At 38.4% G+C, this 24,630-nt stretch overlaps 2 long non-coding RNA genes across 9 annotated transcripts; both read right to left on the reverse strand.

The window, feature by feature from the left end:
* Positions 1–522: 522 nt before the first annotated feature.
* On the reverse strand, positions 523–3,633 carry LOC121985241. 8 transcript variants are annotated; one of them, XR_006113105.1, is made up of 5 exons: positions 3,158–3,633; positions 2,828–3,069; positions 1,053–2,353; positions 918–966; positions 523–847 (listed from the first exon to the last, which is right to left on the reverse strand). It is a non-coding gene; the product is annotated as an uncharacterized LOC121985241 (long non-coding RNA). The 8 variants fall into 8 exon arrangements; XR_006113100.1 differs by having other exon boundaries at positions 1,053–1,243; positions 1,383–2,353; positions 2,828–3,632; XR_006113101.1 differs by having other exon boundaries at positions 1,053–1,593; positions 2,211–2,353; positions 2,828–3,631.
* A 994-nt stretch (positions 3,634–4,627) lies between these two features.
* LOC122009972 lies at positions 4,628–5,481 on the reverse strand. The gene is made up of 3 exons (XR_006119754.1): positions 5,305–5,481; positions 5,020–5,156; positions 4,628–4,838 (listed from the first exon to the last, which is right to left on the reverse strand). It is a non-coding gene; the product is annotated as an uncharacterized LOC122009972 (long non-coding RNA).
* Positions 5,482–24,630: the final 19,149 nt, after the last annotated feature.

The following is a 24,630-nucleotide window of genomic DNA, read 5'->3' on the forward strand; positions in this document are numbered from 1 at the left end:
GAGCGTAATGCTCTCATCTCCCAGTGCATAATGACGGGGAGGGATCCCTGACGTGCTACCACTCTACGTCACACTACCCATGAGCGGACCAACGGAGCACCGACAGAGCAAAACTGACGTGCTACCACCACTACAAGAAAAAAGCTGATAGACAACGCTTTAAAAGCGTTGTCTATGTGGCTGAAAAAGCGTTGTTAAAAGCACTGTTGTTAAAAGTCTGCTCAAAGACAATGCTTTAAAAGCGTTGTCGTTTATAGCAAAGACAACTCTTTTGCAACGCTTTAAAAGCGTTGTCGTTTTTTATAAAGACAACGCATAAAAAGCGTTGTCTTTTTTAAAGACAACGCATAAAAAATGTTGTCTTTTTAAAAGACAACGTAGAAAAAATGTTGTCTTTTTTAGCAAAGACAACGCTTTCACAATGTATAAAAACGCGTTATCTTTTTTTAGCAAAGGACAAGAGGTTTTAAGCTATTATCTTTTAATACCAAAGACATAAAAAATAAATGAAAATGAATCTACTTCAATTAACAACATATTATTAAATAAACAACCAAGATAAATATACAAATTATCATTCTTATACTTCTATAATAAATATAATTACTCGCATACAAAGAAATTTTAATTAGGAGACACTCAAAACTACTCCTATCGACTACATCTTATTGCATGAACTTAAAGGATCTTGATAGATGCTACTTATCCTCTTGACTTGAATGTTCTTTACTCATTGACTTTAACCATCTTCTCGCTTAAAGCCTTCTTGATAGTTCTTCGTCGAAGTACTTCTCAGTCACACCCCTGAAGTTCGGATGCAGTGCCACATAGCATATAGTTGTTGTTCCTGTAATCTTTACTAACAATCAAAATTTAATTTTTATTTTCAAAATAAACAAGGGAAACATGTAAAAAACCTGAAAGCAGGGTAATCTTTTGATGTCATCTTCGATCAGGTAAAGCAGCCTGAAATTTTACAAGTAACATAACATTATTTTCATTTGTAGATGTTAGCAACATATGTGGGCAAATGAAAGAAAAAAATAGCGTACTTTTGATTACTTTCTTCTTCAGTGAACACACTCATGTTTTCTTGCATTTTGCTATAAAAACTAGAACATTTCAGCACACTATGCATATTGTAGCATGTTAGGCATCTGTAGATAGAAGCTACATTTAGTATTGGAACCAAACCCGATGCACTCATCCAACTAGCATTCTTGCAAGGCTAGGTTTTCAACTTCTGTAAGAAGGGATGAAAATATTTGGCAAACTTTAATGATCTTGTATATAAGCAAACAATTTAACAACAACTTACTCGAAACATGAAGATTTAAAATGGGTTTATTTGATTCTGCCAAGAAAGCAATGATGAGTCATACCTGCAGTATTGGCATATCATTTTCAACCTCTCCTAGCATTGCATCATCTAAGCCCCTTAATGAAAAGATATATTACATTCTAATCATATAATTTGTAGCCTAAATTTATTAGTCATATCATAATATGACTCCTAGCAACCATAGATGCATGAAGATCATATACGCCATGAGACCTAGCCTTGCACTAGGCCGGTGCATCATAAGATGACCCCTGGAAACCCTACAAAAATCATGTCTTAGATTGAACGGTATTTCCATAATAACAAAAATAGTTTGCTAGTATGAAATAAGAATCTTGTAGGCAGAGTTGCAAGTTATTTCTTGATAACTTAAGTTTGCTGGTGCTAGGTACCATACCATGAGAAGAAAAATGCCTTGAAAATGAATTTATTTGCTTCGTCAAGGAAACTAAAATCTCTTCAAATATGAAGATCAATTTCTATGAACTGCTTAGATCATTAGTTTGCAAGCTTTATTTGAACTGACGTTAAAGAAAAGTTCAAATAAATCAGATATTTTGAAGCCTTAATGATGTTCTATGTAAAATGTATACTAGACTAGAGGATCTAATGACCGTAGTTTTATTTCAAATAGATATATGACTTTGCATTAAAAAAGATTTACAAGATCTTTGGAGGAAAATATCAAGAAAGAAAAATACCAAAACAACATCAAACTTGAAGATATTGATTTAGAACTCACCAAATATTATCAAGTCTATCCGCAATCAGTTTTTCTTGTCTTGGGATTAGATCAAAAGTATTCAGAGATTTGAAAACATGACTTAATGATGAATTCCTTTTCTGATCAGAAGGTTGAAGTGCAAACCTTTAGCATCAGACTCTACTGCAACTGAATGATCAGACCCAGACTCGATGTTTAGAACAAGATAGTTGTCAGATCGCTTTCGCATTGTTCTCAATTGAGCAGCAGTTGAAATAGGTAATTTGGCATTTTTTTCCTAGTGGTCCCTGCAAAGATGTAGCAACAATTAAAATAATATCTTGAAATAATCCTCGAAAGGTAAAGCATCATTTATGTTACTAACATGTAATTTTCATAAAATACAAGTCATCTGTTATCAAGTTACCAATAGACCTTTTTCCATATTGATTTGCTTGTAATGTCATATTGTCTAAACAAATATAATTCAAGATGACATGGCAGATAAATCTAAAAATATCTTATGGAAAAATGTCTTAACATGTTTTCCAAGTAATTTGATTTATAACAATGTTAGTCTATGCTTAAATGATTTTCAATAAATAAACTACAAATGATTGGGACATTTCATCAAACATTTGGTGAGCTTGAATTGAATTATGCTAAGTACGTACAATCATAACATAGAAGGATAATTTAATACAATCAATCAAACCATCAACACATAACAAAGATAAACAACAACCGACAACCAACTCAATCCAACACAAGTAAAAAATAACCTAATATCGTTGACGTGAATGAAGCTTCAGTTGCGGATGGACCTTCAGATGTAGTGGTTGTCTAGAAGTGACCTCTTCCCCTCTTCTAACCAAAAGAGGGAATATGGAGGGCTTCCGGAGTGGAGCAAGTTGCTTGGAAATGATGAAGGGCTGCCGGAGTGGAGGAAAGGAACTCTCCACTTCTAACCCGAAGTAGAGAGGGAATGGGGGTTGTCGGTGGTAGGTATAAAGCTCTCCTCTTCCTAATCCAGAAGAGGAGAGGTGGTGATGTTGTGGAAACGAATTCGGAGCTTGATGAGGTAGAGAAGAGCTAGTGAAAGAGGGGATTACCGAAAGTAGGAGTGGAGCTTCCTCTCTTCTAACCCGAGGAGAGAAAGGGGAAGGCTTTAGTTCCTCCTCTAACCCAAGGAGAAGTTGTCGGATGATGGATGGAAGAGAGGTGGCTGCCGGAAGGAAGCTATGGCCTCTCCTCTTCTAATCTGAATAGGAGAGATGAGAGTAAGTAACTCCACCAGCGGTGATGGAGAGGAGGTGGTTGGCCGGATGTAGTAAAGGAGGAAGATAGAGAAGAAGACAACGACTTATGCTGGCGCCGGGAAGATGATGTTGCTTGATTGGAGAAGATGGAATGAGGGATGGCAGTCGGCCGGATGACGGTGGAGACCTGGGAGTTGGCCGGTGGATGAAGGGGTGAAAGTTGGTTTCGGCGGAGATGAGTTTTGACGTTTTGGCGGAGAGGCTAGGTTAATTTCGTGAAGGGAGGTTTGTGGAAGAAGTTAGGTTACGTAGTGTTAAAAAAAATGGTTGAGGTAGATATTAAAAAATACTGGTTGACAACACTTTTTTGAAAAGTGTTGTCTTTGATAAAACAAATACCAATAGACAACGTTTATTTGCAAGAGTATTGTCTTTAATAAAAAATATAAAACATAGATAACGCTTCTAGTGAAAAGTGTGGTAGAAAAAAAAAAGACAACATTTTTTTAAAAAAACGTTGTCTTTTAAGTGTTGTGAAATTATAATTTTCTTGTAGTGCACGCTGCGTCACGCTACCCATGAGCGGATCAACGGAGCACCGACAGAGATGAAACTGACGATGTGCTCAACAATAATGAAACAGACTATCACGCAGCATGTAATCATGCGAGAGTAGCAGCTACTGCCGATAAACTGCTACATGTTATACTAGCTGTTTCTGATTAGTTGCTACAACGTATAATAAGTAATATCTATTATCATTTTAAAATATTTTTTTTGTTATACTTGTATTTATATTTTATATTTTATTGGATATAGGATCGGATATTTAAATAACTGATAACCCGTCGGATATCAGTTATTGTAGTGCACACTGCGTCACGCTACCCATGAGCGGATCAACGGAGCACCGACAGAGATGAAACTGACGATGTGCTCAACAATAATGGAACAGACTATCACGCAGCATGTAATCATGCGAGAGTAGCAGCTACTGCCGATAAACTGCTACATGTTATACTAGCTGTTTCTGATTAGTTGCTACAACGTATAATAAGTAATATCTATTATCATTTTAAAATATTTTTTTTGTTATACTTGTATTTATATTTTATATTTTATTGGATATAGGATCGGATATTTAAATAACTGATAACCCGTCGGATATCTGATATATAAGGATCGTCGGATATAAGGCCGGATGTAGGTCCTGATATTACATTATCTGATCTAGTAAGATCGGATAATTTTTTACCCCAATAATCAATCAATCCGATCCGTAATCACCCCTAGGTTTTTCTCTAAATTGAAGCTCCATTAACATATGCACTAACTTATATATATATTGTATTCCTGAAAAGCAACAGGCTTTATTTAACATACTGAACGAGTGCTAATACAACAGTATAAGTACTCCATACATGACAACTTTATTTAAGATAATAATACTTAGATAGCTAGCCAACATATATCGTAGGACACTTGCCGCAGCCTTATAATTAACTGGTTCAGTAGCACAGCCACGGTTACGAACCTGATACAAATTAAGCAAATATTAGTATATATATTTCACAGTAACAAAAGCAAAGAAAAAAGAAAAGAAAAATGTGGAGTTACAACATAAAATGGTATATATATATTATATGTATATGTCACTGGGATTATTGGATTATATTAATGTGTGCATATATATAGCCTCTGAAGTTTACATATACCTAATTCTAGTCGAGATGTTATCCTTTTCAACGTTTACAGGGAGGATAAGTGCATGGCGGATTCCGTCTGGGATACGTTGCATAAGTAGGAGGATATTGAGGATCACCATAATTGTCGTTCTTGCTGATGAATTTTTCTGCACGCATGCACCATCGATCATTTATTAGAAATATAATTACGAGAGAAAATTATTAGGAATATACCAGAAGAACCTGTATATTCACTTCCTTCTCACCAACAATGGGATTAATTATATATTGTTAAGACGAATCAGATTAACTTACTTTGAACAAACGCATGATTGCTCATCACTCTGGTAGCCAAAGCCGCCGGCGAGACGGCGATCACGGTGTAGAAGACAAGCACTAAGAGAAACAAATATGCAATCCGCTGCGCCATGCTCTGCTTCTGTTTCTGCTTATAGGAAGTGCGAATGGAGTTGCATGGCTTGTGGTATATTTATAGGCAAAAGGATACATATATAACGGTGACCACTTCTCAATTCTAAGTTATGTAATGAACATCTTCTTTATATTTTTCACATCAGATGTAATTAGTTTTATATTAGACAATGATTATTAATTAGATCGTTACATTGATAAATTATGGAAGCAAAATTAGCCTATTGGACATGAGGACTATTATTATTGTCCATGAAGCCGATGAGTATTGATTTGATTTATTTATTTTTTATCCTTTCAAAATCATATGCCGACTGGACATGATCACTCATAGAGTTAAAGTTAGGTTAAAGTCAAGTTTAAGTCAATGTTTTGTTGGAAAAGAGTAAATTAGAAAAAAAAAAAAGAAAAAAGGAAAAGAGTAAAGCCTACCATTTTGGAATTGACTAGGTAAACCTCTCCTTTTGTTCCCTGTTGGAATAATTGAGTAAGTAAATTCTATCATTTTTCTAGAGAAATAGAGACAAATGATAATAGGTGGAAGTCATCAAATATGTCATGATTGATACATTGTTGTCTTCTCTTTTCTTGACTATGTATTGTGGTTCAACTATTGCATTTGGATTATATATAATTATATATAAGATAGGAAATTGACTTGAGTAAACGGCAAAATTTTCTCTATGATTGTGCATTATTTGTCTTCTTTTTTTCTTTTTGACTATGTATTGTTACGTTGTCCAACTATATACTGTATTTGGATTGAATATAGATACATAAAACAGGAAATTGACTCTATTAAACGGCATATAATTGATATATTGTTCTACTTTTTTTTTTTTGAATATATATGTATGGTACCGACTAATTGCATTTATAGTATATATAATATAGTTATATAAGACAAGAAAATGACTTGAGTAAACGATATAATTTTCTCTGTGATTGATGCATCGTTCTACTTTATTTGTTTTTTCTTTCTTTTTGACTATGGATCATGGTCCAACTATTGCATTTGAATTATATATAGTTATATATAAGATAGGAAAAGAATTGACTTGAGTAAACGACATAATTTTCCAACATTCTATTACTATTTAATATGATCAAATTTATATCCTGGGATACCGTATAATGGTTAGATCTTTTAAATAGTTAATGAGATATTTAAAATTTAAAGTTTAGTTGTGGAACAATGTAGAGATTTTTGTCTAATGGAACAATAAATCTAAAAATATTGATTATTTGGATGGGCTTCTATGATTATTTTTTGATGTACTCTGATGGTATATATATATAATCGCACTGAAAAACGATAGCAATCACAGTATTTACCTAAATTACTAAAATGAAAAGTAATACAATCGAATACTATTGATCCTGTCTAAAGGCTAAAGAGATGGTGAAGTCTAAGGAGATGGCACGTTGACTTTAGTAGATGGTCTGTTGACGGAGAAAAGATCTTTCAATTCGCGGTGATGCTCCTCAACGATCCTACGCACAATCCAATGATTCAACAAAGCGTTAGTGACCAAAGACCAGGGAAAGGGTCCCTAGCAAGGCTCTCCGACCCTCAAATCAGTATATTTTCCGATGGGTGAATGAAGAACAGTAAAGGATACACGCAAGCATAAGATTTAAGTGATGCCAATTGTGTACAATGTCAATCGAGATGACCCCCTTTATATACCACCTCTCACAACCTCCGTGATCGTGAGGTGACTTCTTGCTTCGGAGTTTGTTAGGTGATGAAAAGTGTACAGTCTGAGTCATATGCAATAATTATCCGAGGAATCTTTTGTGTACCCATTGATGTACCTCTTTGTCGTTTATATTCGACGTCATTACTGAGACAGTTAAAAAAATATGCTGTTATGAAATGACCGCAATCAGAGATGTCTAGGATCATCAGTCTACGATACTTAGATTTATCTAAAATTGTAAAATACCAAAAAAAAAAAGGTTGAATAACCATAAGGAAAATTTTCAAAATTTTTAGAAATTTTTTCAGAATTTTTCGGAAACTGTATGCCTTCGGTTACGGGGATAAAAACTGGGTCTCGAGAAAGTCTGTTTAAGCTACCTCATTTAACGAGAAAAAGTTGATTTTCTTTTTTATTTATTTTTAATTTCTATTTTTTTCTTTCTCCCCCGTCAAACCCGAGTGCCCTAGCCTCTCGACGTCATGCCCTGCCGAACTCACGCTCGATTTGCCCTAACCACAAGCGTCGGTTCCTTTCTCCCGTGCATACAAAGCCCATCTGCAAAGCCCCTCTCCTTGCGTCGATTCCTCTTGCTCGCGAAATCCCTCTCTTCGCGCCTCTCTGCATTGTCTCCATCCGCCACAGCTCGACGCCACCGACCAGGGGAGATCTGGTGTCGCCGAGTTCCCCTCTCTTTTGTGATCATGTTGTGCCATCCTCGATTGATCGCTACCATCACTGATCGCTCCGTCACCAATTGCCCCCATCGCGCCGATCACCGACCACAGGAACCCTAGCGTCGAATCCTCCCTCTCCTCTCCTAGTCGCGGGCATTGGAGATCGCCGGGAGTCTATCATCCGAGTCTCCACCTCACCTATGCCCAGGGCCGCCGATTGCTTCTTCTCCATCGTGACACCGCTACTGCCCGTCACTGCCGACCCTCTTCCGGCTGCGAACACCGAGCAACCGTCGCCAGTCGAGGTCCCTACTTCTTCATCTCCCCTCGTGTCTGTGCCCTAGACTTCCGCCACCGCCTGTGGGAGTTGCTGGACAAATTATCCGATTACAATTCCTTCCTAACTGCCAAAAATATGAGGTAATCCTCAACTCTAACCACTGATTTGGGTAGGGGAATGTGAGATGGTTAGTTTGGGGTACTTGGTTTGACAGGGAAATTGTTGATTAGGGTTTCTGGTTTCAGTAGTGGCTCTAATCTTGATTCTGGCAGCAACCCCATCCAACAGCCCCTTGTTCCAGCAGCAACAACGACTCTGAATTGAGGTAAGGAGTAGGGTAATGAAATGAATATTGTTTATGTGTTTGAATTAGGTATGAGGTAGACTTCATGATTGGTATAATTGATTTAGGTCTGGATTATTAATCTAATGGGTTGATTGGGGATTAGGTGACTAACCCTAATTAATTGTTGGATTTAATTTTAGCTAGGTTGAGATTTATGGTTTAGAGTTTTCCCCTAAATTGTTCTTAAGGATTTTATTTAGCTATTCATTTGAGTTGTAACTAAATAAAAATGTATATATATTGGTGACACAGGACTTTGACGCGAGACGAGCATCTCGACGTTAGATTTGGACTGGATTGGACCTTTCTATTGGAGGCGAGTACCTTGACTTATCTTTTAGATATGTCATTTGATATGTATAGTAGTTTTAACAAGTAGTAATAATTATGTTTCTTATCTGCATCGGTTTGTCACTACCGGATACCTGTTACATGTTTGTTTTGCTTACTTTTTATGCATTCCATGTTAGTACCCACCTGACTTTATATGCTTATAGAGGTAGTGACATAACCATACTTTATTATGTTCAGGACCTAGGTCTTTATACCATATCTGCCTTGTATACCTAGACCATTGATTGGATCTATTTATCCTATGGTACACATTATGTAGAGATGGACAGGATCAAGATATTTCCATACTTAGTGTCATGCATCATCTCGCATGATTGTATACTGTGCGATAGTCGGCTCCATTATTGTTGAGCACATCGCCAGTTACATAGATCTGCACACACCACCACTCATGGGTTAGTGATATGTTAGGCAGAGTGTATGACAGTTCTGCTGTTAGGCTCCGCTGGTTTAGTGACTTAGCGTGGTAGCCGACAGACAATTCTGCTCCGTTAGGCTTCTTCGTTGGTCTGGTGACAGAGCGTGGTAGCCGACAGACAGTTTTGCTCTGTTTGGCTCCGTTGGTCCGCTCATGTGTAGTGTGACGCGGCGTGGTAGCCGACAGAGATCCCTCCTCTGGATTGTCTCAGGGAGATGAGAGCATTGCGCTCCCCCACTTATGATTTGGGGTAGGAGGATAGGTATACTCCGACAGCATCTCGCCCACTCCGTCACTCACTCAAGAGCAGTGATGACAGAGTGCACGGTTGTCATAGCCCTACCCACTCGCATCGTGTGTGAGACGGCTGACTGACAGTAGGGGTGACCAGGACATGTCATTGGCATCATACGTATTAATGCATTTATTACTTGTGTTTGCTGCACTTATATGCTGCATATTTGGTGGATGCATATGTTTGACATGCATACACGATTTCTATATCTCTCGGTCTATTATTCATACATCAGGTCCTAGTTAGTACAGTTTTTCTCCTATATATTTCAGTTTGCATTTATCATTCCTATATCAGGAGACTGTACGCATAATTATTGCTATTGGTTATTTCTTACTATCCATGTCAGTAGTAACCCGCTGAGGAGTTGACTCACCCCGTTGATATACTATTTTCATGTTGAGGTTGTCTGGAGGATTTCTAGTCGCTAGTCTCCCTCCAGATTTCGAGGATTTTCATATGGACATTTTTATTGTTCTCTTCTTACTATATAGTTGTCTATGTATTAGACTTATGTTGGTTTTACTTTATGGATATTGTATTATCTTTATTGTCGATGAGTTTTATTGGATATGTTTTACTACATGCCTGCTTGGATGGTAGAAGAGGTGAGTTGATTTTAATTGCGTCATGATTTGAGTTTTATGGGTGTAGTTGAGTAGGATATAAGTTTTGAGCTTTATAAGTGTAGTTGAGTAGGATATTTGAAAGGATTTTTTCTTATCGTTGCATTAGTTTAGTTTTACTATTAAAATGTGTGGGTGTTTGACTTATTTTTATTGTTATTGTTCCGGCCGTGTTGGCCGAGGTATCTGGATTGATGTAGTAAATTTTAGATTGTCACTCGTACAGGGGAGATGCTGTCAAAATTTCTTCTGGCAGGGACTCCCCCGGGACGTGACAAAAATTACCTTCCCTATGAAGGTTCAAGCTAGTAGAAGCTATATATGGTGTCAAAACATAGTTTTAACCAATACAAATAAAGCTCTTGCTCCGTGCCATTTGGCATGGAACATGTCAAGCTTATGAATTTCTTTAAATAAACATCATTAAATTTACAACAACAGTAAACACCACCAATTTATTTTAGAGTCACAACCTAGTTAGAGATTAAAGCTATATTAAAATACTATTAGATATTACCAATCACACGCTGTAGGCTTAAAACATACTGTTGGACCTAGCCTACTGAAATTTCTATACTATTTCACAAATCGTACCGAGTTTATATCTTATAGAAGGGAGATATGTGTTGATGCGGGAACCATTCGACGATCGAACTCGTGTTTTGATAATGGCAAAGGATTCAAAGTTAAGGTACCTTGTGATCTAACAAGTCTGCTTGAGTATTTCAGGAAAGTCCTAGCTGCGGTTAGGCAAAGGGAAAAACCCTAGGGGGTGGTAACCCTAGGTCATAGGGGGAGGTAACCCTATGCGGAAAGTCTTGGCAGGTCGATGGCTTCAGGCAAAAGTCCTAGGGGGTGGTAACCCTAGGTGGAAAGTCCTGGTGTCGCGAACCAGGTGAAAGACTGGACTAGCCGGGAAGCGGATGTCCAGCAGAAAGTCCGGAAGCGTCGAGTGCTGAGCAAAAGTCCATTCGATCTGGAGGATCGCACTGGCAACAGGTAAATCTCCTGAGTGAGTAGGTGAGGACGCGTTCCCCGTAGAGGGAACAGTAGGTGTCGGGTCGACCTAGGGTTTCCGGTCGGAAATCTGAAGTCAGACTCGAACAGTCCGAAGACTGTCATTATCATATTTATACTGTTGTTTTATGCTAAACTTTGTGCTGCAGGGTATTTTGGGGATTAACATATCTTGCAGGGACCAAAATGCATAATTGGCCTCGGATGAACAGTACCGAGGCGCCTCCATGGAGCTTGGAGGCGCCTCGGGTGCAAGGCTGGAGCTGGCTGCGAAGCAAGTTTGGAGGCGCCTTGGTGAACAGTGGAAGGCGCCTTGGACAGCTTGATGAAGGCGCCTTGGAGTGGTTGGAGGCGCCTTGAACCTGATAAGGTTCGACCAGTTCAGCACTTATCTCCGCGGCTGACTCGGCTCTTTCAAGGCGCCTTGTTGAACAGTAGAAGGCGCCTTGAACACCCTTTATAAGGGGTTTCGACCAGCAGCTCTCTTCAACAATTTCCAAGTCTTCTGTCTCCAACGTGCTGCTCTGAAAGACGCCCGAAAGTGCTGCTACAAGTTTACGACGACCCGAAGATCCGAGATTCTATTCTTGTCATCGGTATAATTAGTTTTTGCATTTATTTGTACGTCATCTTGTAATCATTTTATCGAGCTTATAGTTGTTGCCTACGCAAAGCGATCAAGGATCGCGGGCCTTCGAGTAGGAGTCGATCAAGGCTCCGAACGAAGTAAAATTCTCTGTGTCCTTCTGTTTGTGTTTCTTTCCTTTATTCCGCTGCGTTTTAATTACTCCGATAGTTTTTGCGATTCGAAAAATGAAATAGTCGCGAGCACTATTCACCCCCCCCTCTAGCGCGTCTCGGTCCAACAATATGGTGTCAAATTTTAGATTTGGAGAGCAAAAACTTGGAAGTGATCGGCTGAACAAAGAGGCCCAGGTCCCAACCTATCAGCCCAACTTAGGCCTGATATGTTAGCATATCGGACCCACAATAAGGCTGAGATGTTTCGTAGCGTTCGATCACCTCTATGGAGCTTTAAATCATTAATGGATAGTCTTGGCATACTAGAAACTCACAAGACTTGAAATGGTCGCAATTAGAGATGTCTAGGTTCATTAATAGATTTTGGTCAAAATCCATTGATGGCCCTATGATATTTAAATTTCTCCAAAATCACCTTTCTTATGAAGGTTTGAGCTAGTAAAAGTTATATATAGTATCAAAACTTAATTTTAACTAATACAAATAAAGCTAGTTCTAAGCTGTTGTGCAAGATGTAGATTTTATCGTTAGTAATGTTTGCGCATAGAATGTTGTTTGTGTTAGTTAGAGCCCTAGAGTCAATCATTTGATGATTGTTGTATGGACTCATTGTATCATATTTCTTATATATAAAGGAATTTGGTTTTTGGTTATTATGCTTACTTGTATTGGTGCCAAATAAACTAAATATAATAGCGTCCTTGAGTAGAAGGTTCTTACCTATATCAATCGATTGGTTGAATCGATAGTGAGATGATATAGGGAACACTACTCTTAATCATTCCTAGTCGAGTATTAACATTCAGGGGTAATGTTAATGCAATAAGACTAGCATGTAGGTCAACTCGATGACTTGATCTCACAAGTCATGGATATGAAGATATCAAGTTGACACATGGGTATGCATTGGAGAATGTATACTGAATGACCCGCCATGAGAAAGTATCATGGATCGTTATATGAGTGTCATATACTTTCTCATGTGACTATTAGTATGACTACTAGTCCTTAGACCTGAAGTCACCATGATTCCCTACATAAGGAGTTATGTACTTTGGTTTCGTCAAACGTCACCCGTAACTGGGTGGACTATAAAGGCGATTACTGGGTATGTAACAAATTATGCGGAGAGATGTGAGTAATGTAGATGAGATCTATCCCTCCTATATGACGGGAGTGACATCGATATTCTTGATAGAGTGAGACCACGAAGTGCATGGCCATGCCCAAATGAGTCAATATGAGATATTGAGCTCATTTGATTTAGTGAGTCTACTTGAAGTTCAAGATTTAGATTGATTAGAGGATGACACGGTCTATGCCTCACATTGATCAATCTAGATGTCTAGAATAGAAGGACAATGTCATATATTGTGAGGAGTCACAATTAGTAGTCACAAGGTGATGTTGGATCTCAACATTCTTATAACTTGGGTAGTAATGATGTGTTGCTAGATACCGCTCATTACTTATGCTTCTAAATGGGTTTAGGAGTATTGCCAACGTTATAAGAACCTATAGGGTCACACACAAAGGACAATTAGATGGAGATTAGGTTCATATGATGAACCAAGAGGGTTAGATTCATGTGATGAATCAAATTGGATTAAGAGTAATCCTAATTGTACTAATTGAGTTGGACTCAAGTTGATTCATGTGTTCAATGAGTCTAATTTAGATTTTGACTCATTGAATCAATTTAATTAAATGAATTAGATTCATTATATTAAATTGACTTGAATCAAATGGTTGGATTAGATCAACCATGAGAGTTATAATGTCAACTTTGACTTGACTTAAGAGGAAGAGGAAAAATCAAGTTTGACTTGACTTTATGTCACATCATTTGTGAGTTGGCATTAAGTGGCCAATAATGGTGTTGCACATCATCATGTTTAGAACATGTGTGTGCCACCTCATGGAGGTTACAAATCTCCTTCTCATTTTAATGGCCACATTAAATGAGAGGAGGTTACAATAGTGGCCGGCCACTTATTGTGATGAATGGAATTCATTTTTTTTTATTCAAGGCATTTTATTCCATCTTCTCCCTCTTGCTCTCATTCTTTTCTCCCTCTCATCCTACCTTGGCCAAACCCTACTAAGGTGCTAGCACACTTTAGTTTGGTTTTCTCCCTCTTTTGTTCGTGTGGATACGTGTAGAGGATTGTCTACTTTGACAATCTTGAGATCCGGCATCGACGAGCGGGATTCGCGAAGGGCGCGCATCAAGGGTAAAACTCTTAACCATCTAGAACTCTAATGTAGATCTAGAGTTAGTAAACTCGTACTCGAAGGTTTTTCGAAATTTTAATCTTCGCACGGATCCGGTGACGGGGGTTTCATGGTTTCCGCGACCCGAAAAAGCGGTTTTCGCGGCCCGAAAAGCCCAACAGTGGTGTCAGAGCCACGCGCGAAGTCTTGTATGAGTATATTTTGTATTTTTATGAAAAATAAAATTTCTGTAATATTCTGTAAATTTCCTATTTTTATAGTTTTTATGGGTATTTTTCTCGTAGAAGCGAAGCACAAGTGTTTTGACACTTGTAGGCTTCGACTACCGAGAAGATTTTTCCGAAACGGCAAGGTTTCGCCCCAAATCTTTTTGGGACAGCGGGCTAAGGCGCTGTAGGATCGCTAAGGAACACTCACGATGGTTAGATCGTGGGTAGGGGTGTTGCCCCTGGCCCCGCAAGGGGATTCGTTCCGCGATTGTGCCCGAAAACCCGCTAAACGGAACCGCCGGGAATTTTACTCATAAAAATTGTAAAAATTATAGTAAAAATTACAGAAAATTATAGAAAATACATAATTTAGAATTATGTATTATTTTATGATAGTCATGGCCCAAAAAAAGACCCAATCTGATTGAAAATATGTTGTAATTCATAATACGGCCTGCGTGCCGTCATGTGATGTGCGTGTTGTATATTTGATTCACGACCTGCGCGTCGTGCCTTTCTCTATTTTTATATTCTTGTTGTAAATTAGTTTAGACTCGAATGTAACTCAAGTATCAAAATTGTAATGTACAAAATTAGAGCAGTGGAAGGTCCACTCTGTTGGTTGCTACTCGGAAAACCTAGAGGTTCCACTGTACAAAAATTTTGTACAAAGGTCTGAACCTTTTCCTAGCTACCATGTGTTCTTTTAAATTAAATTTTGGATCGCCTGCGAAACTTAACACGTTTGATCCAAAACTTAATCTATTCGTTCTTTTAGGTTTTGACTTGGGTCTCCTGCGGAACTTAACACGTTCGACCCAAATCACCTTAAGTTATTAATTCCATTAAATATTAATTTCCATAATTGGTTCCCAGTACTGACGTGGCGAGGCACATGACCTTCTTGGATATGGGAGCAACCACCACCGACTAGACAAAACCTTTTATGGAAAGCTAATATTTAATTTCCTAAAATAACTTTACGTTAACCGAAAAGAACAATCAAATCACAAGGAAAAAGAAAACAAAAGAACACAACATCGAAAAATATATTCGAAATACTAGAATCGCATGCCTCTTGTATTTGGTATTATTTCCAAAAATAACTAGTATGATGCGGAAAGAAAAATTACTAGTTATACCTTTTAGAAAGACCTCTTGATCTTCTACCGTATTCCTCTTCTAACCTCGGACGTTGTGTGGGCAACGATCTTCCGAGATGAGAAACCACCAAAGCACCTTCTTTTCCTTTCTTCAAATTTCGGCCAAGCACAAAGCTTCCAAAAGATGAAGATCTTTTCCACCAACCAAGCTCCAAGGGATGTAAGCTTTCTCTCCTTCTTCCTCATGCTAGATCCGGCCACCAATTAAAACTCCATGAGCATGAAGAGGTTCGGCCACAAAGAGAAGAAGAAGAGAAGAAAGAAGGGCCGGCCACACCACCAAGGAAAAGAGGAAGAAAAATAGAATAGAGTCGTTAGCCTTGAAGCTTCCTCTACCCCCTCTTTTATAATCCTTGGTCTTGGCAAATAAGGAAAATTTAATAAAAACTTCCTTAATTCTTTTGCCATTGAAAAGGAAAATTTATTTAATTAAAAATAATTTTTCTTTTCAATTTTGCAATGGCCGGCCACACCAAGAAATCTCCAAGCAAATAAAATTTTAAACACCAATTAAAACTTCCTTATTTGCTTCCGGAAATTTATAAAAACTTCTCAATAATTTTTATCCCTTCATGATTGGTTTATAAAAAAGAAATTTAATAAATTAAAATCTTTTAAACATGTGGATAAAAAGAAAGTTATCTCTATAAATTAAAGTCTCTTTTAATCTACAAATAAGGAAAGATATCATATCTTTTCTTAATCTTTTGTAGAAACTTATAAAAGAGAATATTTAATTTTAAACTCTCTTTTAAATCATGAACATGATTAAAAAGGAAAGTTTTCTTAAAATTTAAAATCCTCCTTTAATCAACAAATAAGGAAAGATTTCAAATTTTAAACTCTCTTTTAAACATGTAGATGATTTACAAATAAGGAAAGTTTTTACCAAAAATTAAAACCATCCTTTTAAACTACAAATAAGGAAAGAGATTAATCTCTTCTCTTAATCTTTTGTAGAAAGCTATAAAAGGAAATTTTTAATTTTTAAACTCTCTTTTAAAATCATGATATCCACATAAGAAATAATTTTAATAAAAATCTTTTTTAATATTCTAGTGGTCGGCCACCTAAGCTTGGGACCCAAGCTTTGGCCGCCCACCTACATGACTCATCCACTTGATCTTGGCCGGCCCTAGCTTGGGTTCCAAGCTAGCTTGGCCGGCCCCATTGGATGGGTAAGAAGGTGGGTATGCGGTGGGTATAAATCTCTATATACTAGAGGCTACGATAGGGACCGAGAGGAGAAATTGGTTTTGGTCTCCCGATGAAATTAAGCATCCCGTGTTCGCCCCGAACACACAACTTAATTTCATCAATAATAATTCATTCCACTAAAGAACTATTATTGAACTACCGCACCAATCCTAAATTACATTTTGGGCTCCTTCTTATTATGAGTGTATTAGTCTCCCTGTGTTTAAGATAACAAATGTCCACTAATTTAGTAAGTTACTGATAACTCACTTAATTAATATCTAGCTCCAAGAGTAGTACCACTCAACTTCATCGTCATGTCGGACTAAGTCCACCTGCAAGGTTTAACATGACAATCCTTATGAGCTCCTCTTGGGGACATTCTCAACCTACATTACTAGGACACAGTTTCCTTCTATAATCAACAACACACACTATAAGTGATATCATTTCCCAACTTATCGGGCTTATTGATTCATCGAACTAAATCTCACCCATTGATAAATTAAATAAATAAATATCAAATATATGTGCTTGTTATTATATTAGGATTAAGAGCACACACTTCCATAATAACTGAGGTCTTTGTCCCTTTATAAAGTCAGTATAAAAGAAACGACCTCTAATGGTCCTACTCAATACACTCTTAGTGTACTAGTGTAATTATATAGTTAAGATAAACTAACACCTAATTACACTACGACCTTCCAATGGTTTGTTCCTTTCCATCATGGTCGTGAGCTACTGTTTATAATTTATAAGGTACTGATAACATGATCTTCTGTGTGTGACACCACACACCATGTTATCTACAATATAAATTAATTGAACAACTACATTTATCACAAATGTAGACATTTGACCAATGTGATTCTTATTTCTAGATAAATGTTTATACCAAAAGCTAGGCTTTTAGTATACACTCTAACACACTCGAGACGGAGTTACGAGAAGGGCGCGAGCAACACAAGGTGGTCAAAGGGAGGAGCTTGAGAAGCTGTTGACCTTAGGTTGACCATCCGATCTTCTCATTGGCTTGAGAAGATCGTAGTAGGGCCATGACTAATCACAAATAATTTAATTAATTGTTTGTGTGTATGTGATGCATAATTAGTAATTAATTAGTGTCTAACGATTAGATTAGATCTAAATCGTGTACAAGATGTACCCTCTCGATTAGATTAGATCTCAATCGCGTCAACTCAAATGTCTATCGTGTCGTGATACCTATCACTACCTCGATCACATGTGTTGTTGAATCTGCCAAAGCAGAGCAACACATATTATCTTGGTAGGATACGGAGGGACAATCTTGGTCCCGCTTATCAACGCATGGGTGAGTACAACTCAATTAGATTGAGTAATTAGTTAACTCAATTGGATCGAGTTTAACTATAGGCATTTTCCAATGGTTGGTAGATAGGTCAAAATCACATTTATATTAATTCTTGGTCGTATTAGCCAAAGCTAACTCGAGTTTTAATATAAATGCGGATCTTGATCTTATAAACAAGAGTTGCATAGAGATTTAATTGGTAAATTGTTACCTACCGATCATACTAAGTCTTGGGCGATTTAGCCAAAGCTAACTCAAGGCGTAGTATGATATGGATCTTGTCCCACATGAATTATAGAATTCAGTGGGAGCATCATTTAGTTAAAGGCTTAATTAAATGATTTAAAAGAATATAATATTTATTTTCTATATTTTTGTTGTAGATAACCATGACGTCAAATACGAACTCTTTCTCCCTGCGTTCTGTCCTTGAGAAGGACAAGCTCAACGGAGCAAATTTCCTGGACTGGTACAGGAACTTGAGAATAGTTCTCACTCAGGAATGTAAACTGTACGTTCTGGAGCAGCCCATTCCGGAGGCTCCTCCTTCCACCGCCACGCGAGCTGACTGAGATGCTTACAAGAAGCATCAAGATGACGCATTAGATGTGTCCTGTCTGATGCTCGCAACCATGAACTCTGAGCTTCAGAAGCAACATGAGTTGATGGGCGCTTACGATATGGTTGAACATCTTCGTCAACTGTATCAAGGACAAGCGAGGCACGAGAGATTCGAGATCTCTAAGGCACTATTTCAGTGTAAGATGTCAGATGGGGCTCCCATAAGCCCATATGTACTCAAAATGATTGGGTACATAGAAAACCTACAGAGGTTGGGATTCCCGCTTGGCCAAGAGCTAGCCACTGACCTGATCTTGCAATCCTTGTCGGATAGCTATAGTCAATTCGTTCTAAATTACAACATGAACGAAATTGACAAGCCACTGCCCGAGCTGCTTAGCATGTTAAGAACTGCTGAGCTGAACCTTAAGAAGGTTAAGCCCAACTCTATTCTCATGGTTCAGAAACACAAGGGCAAGGGCAAACCCAAAGGCAAAGGAAAGTCCCAAGCCAAGGGCAAAGGCAAGGCACTGAAGCCTAAAGGAGGGGTCGCCAAGGATGCTACCTGTTTCCACTACGGTCAGACCGGACATTGGAAGAGGAACTGCAAGGTGTACCTGGAAGATCTTAAGAAGAAGCGAAGTGAGACTTCCACTTCAGGTATATATGTTATAGAAGTCAATCTATCTATTTCTTCATCATGGGTATTAGATACCGGATGTGCTTCTCACATTTGTACTAATGTGCAGGTGCTGAGAAATAGCAGGGCATTGACGAAGGGCGAGATGGACCTACGAGTAGGCAATGGAGCACGGGTTGCTGCTGTTGCTGTAGGAACTTATCATCTATCTCTGCCCTCTGGGCTTGTATTAGAATTAGATGAATGTTGTTATGTGCCTGTTTTAACTAAGAACATAATTTCAGTTTTTTGTTTGGACAAGAAAGGTTTCTCTTTTATAATAAAGGACAAATGTTGTTCTGTTTATTTAAAAGACATGTTCTATTGTAGTGCACCTCTGATAAACGAACTCTATATTCTAGACCTTGAGAGCCCTATATATAACATAAATACCAAGAGGTTCAAGTCAAATGACATGAACCAAACCTATCTCTGGCACTGTCGCTTAGGTCATATAAATGACATGCGCTTATCCCAGCTCCATAAGGATGGTTTGCTGGACTCATTTGATTTTGAATCTTATGAGACGTTCGAGTCATGCCTACTAGGCAAGATGACCAAGACTCCCTTTAGTGGGCACAGCGAAAGAGCGACTGATTTGTTAGGACTTATACATAGTGATGTATGTGGCCCTTTCAATGTCGCTGCTAGAGGCGGTTATAGGTAAGTCAGAATCCTTTGAAAAGTTCAAAGAATTCAAGAATAAAGTACAGAACCAGCTTGGCAAGAGTATTAAGATACTTCGATCAGATTGAGGTGGAAAATACTTTAACCATGAGTTTCGTGACTATCTAGCTGAGTGTGAGATTCTATCCCAACTCACTCCTCCTGGAACACCACAGTAGAATGGTGTATCCGAAAGGAGGAACCGTACCCTATTAGATATGGTACGGTCTATGATGAGTCACACAGATCTTCCGACATTTCTTTGGGGCTATGCTCTAGACACGACAGCTTTTATACTCAACCGAGTTCCATCCAAGGCCGTGATAAAGACACCATATAGGATATGGACTGGGAGAGATGCCCAGGTGTCTTTCATGAGAATTTGGGGTTGTGAGGCTTACGTTCGACGTCATATCTCAGACAAGTGAGGACCCAAATCCGACAAGTGCTACTTTATTGGATATCCCAAGGAAATTAAGGGATATTACTTCTACATTCCCAGTCAGCACAAGGTAGTTGTGGCAAAGACTGGGGTCTTTCTAGAAAGAGACTTTGTTTCTAGAAAGACTAGTGGGAGTATGTTCGATCTTGAAGAAGTTCAAGATGCAGAACATAGCACTGAAGCCTCGATGGAAGTTAAACTGGAACCACAAAATGTTGTGGATGATATTGTTCCACAAAGAGTTGAGGAACAATAATCAGTTCAAGTAGACATACCTCTTCGCATGTCTGATAGGGTACGCCGTCAGCCTGAGAGATACTCATTTCTCTTGTCTAACCATGATGGCATTGTGCTCATAGAGGATGAGCCTACCACCTATCAGGAAGCTGTGATGAGACCAGATTTCGGGAAATGGCTAGAGGTCATGAGATCCGAAATGGAATCCATGTACACCAACCAAGTATGGACTTTGGTTGATCCACCTGAAGGGATAAAACCCATTGGGTGTAAGTGGGTCTTTAAGAGAAAGACTGACATGGATGGACTTATCTATAAGGGTTGCTTGGTAGCTAAAGGTTTCAAGCAAATTCATGGTATTGACTATGATGAAACCTTTTATCCAGTAGCGATGTTTAAGTCAATTCGGATCATGCTTGCTATTGCAGCATACCATGACAATGAGATATGGCAGATGGATATCAAAACCATGTTTCTGAATGGAAACCTGCTTGAGGATGTGTACATGACACAACCTGAGGGTTTTGTAGATCCACAGCATACTGGCAGAGTATGCAAGCTGCATAGGTCCATTTATGGACTAAAGCAAGCTTCTCGGAGCTAGAATCTTCGATTCGATGATGCAATCAAACAGTTTGGTTTCATCAATAATGAAGATGAACCTTGTGTCTACAAGAAGGTTATAGGGGATATAATTGTCTTCCTCATATTGTATGTGGATGACATACTACTCATTGGGAAAGACATCCCTTTGCTTCAGTCTGTCAAGACCTGGCTAGGGAGTTGTTTCTCAATGAAGGACTTAGGTGAAGCATCTCGCATTCTAGGCATACAGATCTATAGAGATAGATCTAAGAGATTGCTTGGCCTAAGTCAGAGTACATATATTGACAAGGTACTCCTACGGTTTGCCATGCAGAACTCCAAGAAGGGATTTCTGTCGATGTCACATGGCGTGAGTCTTTCAAAGACTCAAGGTCCCTCTTCTAGAGAGGAGAGAGATCGCATGGATCAGATCCCTTATGCCTCAGCCATAGGATCTATCATGTACGTCATGCTATGTACTCGACCTGATGTCTCGTATGCTTTGAGCATGATGAGCAGATACCAGTCAGATCCAGGTGAAAGTCACTGGATAGCGGTCAAGAATATTCTTAAGTATTTGAGAAGGACTAAAGAATATTTCTTGATATATGGAGGCAATGATGAGCTAGCTGTAAAGGGTTACAGTGATACTAGCTTCCAGACCGACCAGGATGATTATCGATCGTAGTCAGGGTTCGTGTTTTGCATAAATGGTAGTGTTGTGAGCTGGAAGAGTTCGAAGCAGGACACAGTAGCTGATTCTACTATAGAGGCCGAGTACATTGCTGCATCAGAGGCAGCAAATGAGGCAGTTTGGATCCGCAAGTTCATCATTGAACTTGGGGTGGTTCCTAGTATCGCTGACCCTATTGAGCTCTATTGTGACAACAATGGAGCTATAGCACAGGCTAAGGAACCTCGCTCACACCAGCGGACCAAACAGATACTACGACGCTTCCATCTCATTCGAGTGATTATCGAGAGAGGAGATGTGAAGATTTGCAGAGTACCCACAGAGGCTAACATCGCAGATCCCTTGACCAAGGCTTTGACACAGAGGAAGCATGATGGTCACACTAGGTCATTGGGGCTTAGAGCCTACACTGATTGGCACTAGTGCTAGTGGGAGATTGTTAGTTAGAGCCCTAGAGCCAATCATTTGATGATTATTGTATGGACTTATTATATCATATTTCTTATATATAAAGGCATTTGGTTTTTGGTTATTATGCTTACTTGTATTGGTGTCAAATAAACTAAGTATAATAGCGTCCTTGAGTATAAAGTTCTTACCTATATCAATCGATTGGTTGAATCGATAGTGAGATGATATAGGGAACACTACTCTTAATCATTCCTAGTCGAGTATTAATATTCAGGGATAATGTTAATGCAATAAAACTAGCATGTAGGTCAACTCGATGACTTGATCTCACAAGTCATGGATATGAAGATATCAAGTTGACACATGGGTATGCATTGGAGAATGTATACTGAATGACCCGCCATGAGAAAGTATCATGGATCGTTATATAAGTGTCATATACTTTCTCATGTGACTATTAGTATGACTACTAGTCCTTAGACCTGAAGTCACCATGGTTCCCTACATAAGGAGTTATGTACTTTGGTTTCGTCAAACGTCACCCGTAACTGGGTGGACTATAAAGGCGATTACTGGATATGTAACAAATTATGCGGAGGGATGTGAGTGATGTAGATGAGATCTATCCCTCCTATATAACGGGAGTGACATCGATATTCTTGATATAGTGAGACCACGAAGTGCATGGCCATGCCCAAATAAGTCAATATGAGATATTGAGCTCATTTGATTTAGTGAGTCTACTTGAAGTTTAAGATTTAGATTGATTAGAAGATGACACGGTCTATGCCTCACATTGATCAATCTAGATGTCTAGGATAGAAGGACAATGTCATATATTGTGAGAAGTCACAATTAGTAGTCACAAGGTGATGTTGGATCTCAACATTCTTATAACTTGGGTAGTAATGATGTGTTGCTAGATACCGCTCATTACTTATGCTTCTAAATGAGTTTAGGAGCATTGTCAACGTTATAAGAACCTATAGGGTCACACACAAAGGACAATTAGATGGAGATTAGGTTCATATGATGAACCAAGAGGGTTAGATTCATGTGATGAATCAAATTGGATTAAGAGTAATCCTAATTGTACTAATTGAGTTGGACTCAAGTTGATTCATGTGTTCAATGAGTCTAATTTAGATTTTGACTCATTGAATCAATTTAATTAAATGAATTAGATTTATTATATTAAATTGGCTTGAATCAAATGGTTGGGTTAGATCAACCATGGGAGTTATAATGTCAACTTTGACTTGACTTGAGAGGAAGAGGAAAAGTCAAGTTTGACTTGACTTTATGTCACATCATTTGTGAGTTGGCATTAAGTGGCCAATAATGGTGTTACACATCATCATGTTTAGAACATGTGTGTGTCACCTCATGGAGGTTACAAATCTCCTCCTTATTTTAATGGTCACATTAAATGAGAGGAGGTTACAATAGTGGCCGGCCACTTATTGTGATGAATGGAATTCATTTTTTTTTATTCAAGGTATTTTATTCCATCTTCTCCCTCTTGCTTTCATTCTCTTCTCCCTCTCATCCTACCTTGGCCGAACCCTACTAAGGTGCTAGCACACTTTAGTTTGGTTTTCTCCCTCTTTTGTTCGTGTGGATATGTGTAGAGGATTGTCTACTTTGACAATCTTGAGATCCGGCAGCTTGGACGAGCGGGATTCGCAAAGGGCGCGCACCAAGGGTAAAACTCTTAACCATCTAGAACTCTAATGTAGATCTAGAGTTAGTAAACTCGTACTCGAAGGTATTCTTCGCATGGATCCGGTGACGGGGGTTTCGGGGTTTCCGCGACGCGAAAAAATAGTTTTCGCGGCCCGAAAAGCCCAACAGTTTGTACTAGGTGTATGATGCTGTGAATTGGTATTATATATTAGTTATGTATGTTGCATTAGATTCTATTAGTATGGATGCGTTGTTTTATGAGTTGTCGATGTATACTGCGTTATGATTAAAGTGTAGTAATTTAAGAGTTAACTGTGCATGTTTGTTGTGTTGAGTGAGATTGTTTTATATGTGTGAGTGTGTAGAGGTAGTGCTGATGAGGTTAAGTTATCTGATGTGGTTGTAGTGAGTTGAAGTAGTGTAGTAAGAGTTAATTGTGCGATTAGTTTTATTTTTAGTGATGTGTTTAGTAGGTATGTTTAAGAGCAGTAGTTGCAGAGTTTGAGTAGATATGTTGTTTAATGTTCGGTGACATGGGTATAGGCTACTTGTTTATTGTAGTTGTGTGTGTTTGATGTATTGTTTTAAATAAGCTGTTGAAGTATGGAATAGTGATTGAGTGTTAGTATT

Source organism: Zingiber officinale, chromosome 1B (assembly GCF_018446385.1).
Source record: "Zingiber officinale cultivar Zhangliang chromosome 1B, Zo_v1.1, whole genome shotgun sequence".
In the NCBI taxonomy this organism is placed as follows: Eukaryota; Viridiplantae; Streptophyta; class Magnoliopsida; order Zingiberales; family Zingiberaceae; genus Zingiber; species Zingiber officinale.